Below are 2,228 nucleotides of genomic sequence, written 5' to 3' on the forward strand. Positions count from 1 at the left end.
TGCTGCATGCTGCATAACATAGCTTTGGGTCAACCAAATTATGTAGATGTGGCCACTGCAGCAGTCGTGCAGGAAGCTCAAACTAATGATGTTGTAGTGCGAAGTACACGGAGGGGGGATGTGGTTCGTACACAGATGATCCTTCAGCATTTCACAGGTAATTTTTGTGTGTACAATGAATAGTAAAGGGGAACCTGTAACACACATACATTGTTAACATTACATTTTTCCCTGTCCATGTTAATTGCCCAGAAGCAGACCAACAATAATGGCCAACACCTGCAAGATACCCCACCACAGCATACTTTATGCCTGGCAACATGATAACACCTATAACAATGTCAAGTAAGTACTGTAGTTTTCTGTGTGTAAAAATGTTTGCAAATACAAATTAACATAGGCTTAATGGATGGAGGTGACATGGATCATTGATCTGAGGTGGTTGAAATGTAGCAAAACAAGTGGCGCCTACATACAGCATGCAATTCCCAATGCTTATCCCCTTCAAATGTGACTATTTCCTTAAAATTCCATGACAAATAAGCACACACAACCCAAAGTCCCGTGTCTGCTAAAATGTCACTAGTTGACAATACATAATAGAACAGTGTGGGTAATCATTTGTAAAGAATGACAACAAGTTTGCTGGATGCAAATAATTTTTACTTGCAGAAACATTTAGGCATAGCCCATACCATATAAAAATTTGACATGAACATTCACTGCATGAGTGAAGGAAAAAAAGAAAGAACATGATACACATGTAAATGCAAACAACATTATTCATTTTTGACTACAGGCCGGGTATTAGCACCCTTACCACTAGTGGCACCACCACCCCTAGTACGGACACTACGCCGTGGGGGACCCACTCTTGGGTGTGGAGGACACACTACTACTTTGGGTAGATGTGGTTTGGTGCTGACCTAACAAACTAGTTGCACTGAGGCTGAGTTGCGTTTGTAGGGACATCAACGCAGTTGTTTGCCCATTAATAGCTTGGGTCTGTTCAACCATATTGGCATTTAGTGCTCTAAAATTAGTAGTTTGGCCCTGAATGGCTTGGCCAATTTCTGATAAGCGTGTGTTTAATGTGGAGACCAGACGAATTTGTGTCCCTACATTAGCCCGCACACTTTGAGAAATTTGTCTCATTTGCAGAGCTATGTTACGCACATACCCCTTAATGGTTTCTAGTTGGGTGGGCTGCACCTCCATAAAAGCTATTTGTTTCCCCTTGAAAAGATGGATGGATTGCGCCAACTCCTCCGCACTAGTGGGGGTGTTGGTGGCTGCAATGATTGGGGGCTGCTGCCTATGTGACTGCGTATAGGGGGCCTCATTGACTGGGTGTGCTTGGTTTTGTGCAGGTTCCAACGATGGCACCGTCTCAAGGATGATTTCACTCATGTCGTCCATATTTTGCATGGGATCCGTAGGTTCAGGCATCGGTTGTGAAGGTCCTACAAATGAGAAAAGAGTGGTAAGTATGTTATGCAGATTGGTGTATGGTGGGTCATGTTACCTTAGTTGGAATGGTGAGGTGTTGCTCATGCATTATGCATTGGCACAGGCTACTGTGGTGGGGCCAGCCATGTGTGAAATGTGCAATGTGTTTGTGTAACAGTATGATATCTCACCTGCAGACTGGACAGTGTGAACAATCGGATGTGGCTGATGTTGCTCAACAGCAGGCTGGGACTCCAGAGATGGAGCTGTTTGAAAGAAGAAGACATTTTCCATAATGATCATTTGCACCTAACTGGCACTTTTTCAAATATGCTGATAAAAACTTTACCAAAATCAAACATTTTTACTCTGATATGATTACATAAGGAATGTGATGACTTTGAACTGAAGCGGTTATTTCAGTATTATGACTGTGAACGATATTTTTAATCCACTTGCTAATAACAGGAAAGACCAGCAGATTACACATGTAAAAGTGACTGTAAAGTGCTTTTCCAACTACCCAGAGGATTGATATGGATTAACACTCAAGTACACTGCAGCCCTACAGTGATTAGGACAGCACACATTAATTGGATCTGTGGAACTACATAACCCAGCAAAATGCACAGTCCATTATTTAGCAATGCAACCTAGCAAAATGTGATTTTGCTGGGATATGTAGTTCCACACACAGCAATCTTTTGGACACATAAAGCATACCACCATAATAGCATGCGCACATGACATAGCAAAATGTTAAATTGACATGTGTGGAC

General features: G+C 42.1%; 1 long non-coding RNA gene across 1 annotated transcript; it reads left to right on the top strand.

The window, feature by feature from the left end:
• On the top strand, positions 1-1,799 carry LOC146058934 (uncharacterized). The gene is made up of 3 exons (XR_014470048.1): positions 1-345; positions 1,371-1,483; positions 1,647-1,799. It is a non-coding gene; the product is annotated as an uncharacterized LOC146058934 (long non-coding RNA).
• The last annotated feature ends 429 nt before the right edge of the window (positions 1,800-2,228 follow it).

Source organism: Crinia signifera, chromosome 2 (assembly GCF_055691185.1).
Source record: "Crinia signifera chromosome 2, ASM5569118v1, whole genome shotgun sequence".
NCBI classification, from domain to species: domain Eukaryota; kingdom Metazoa; phylum Chordata; class Amphibia; order Anura; family Myobatrachidae; genus Crinia; species Crinia signifera.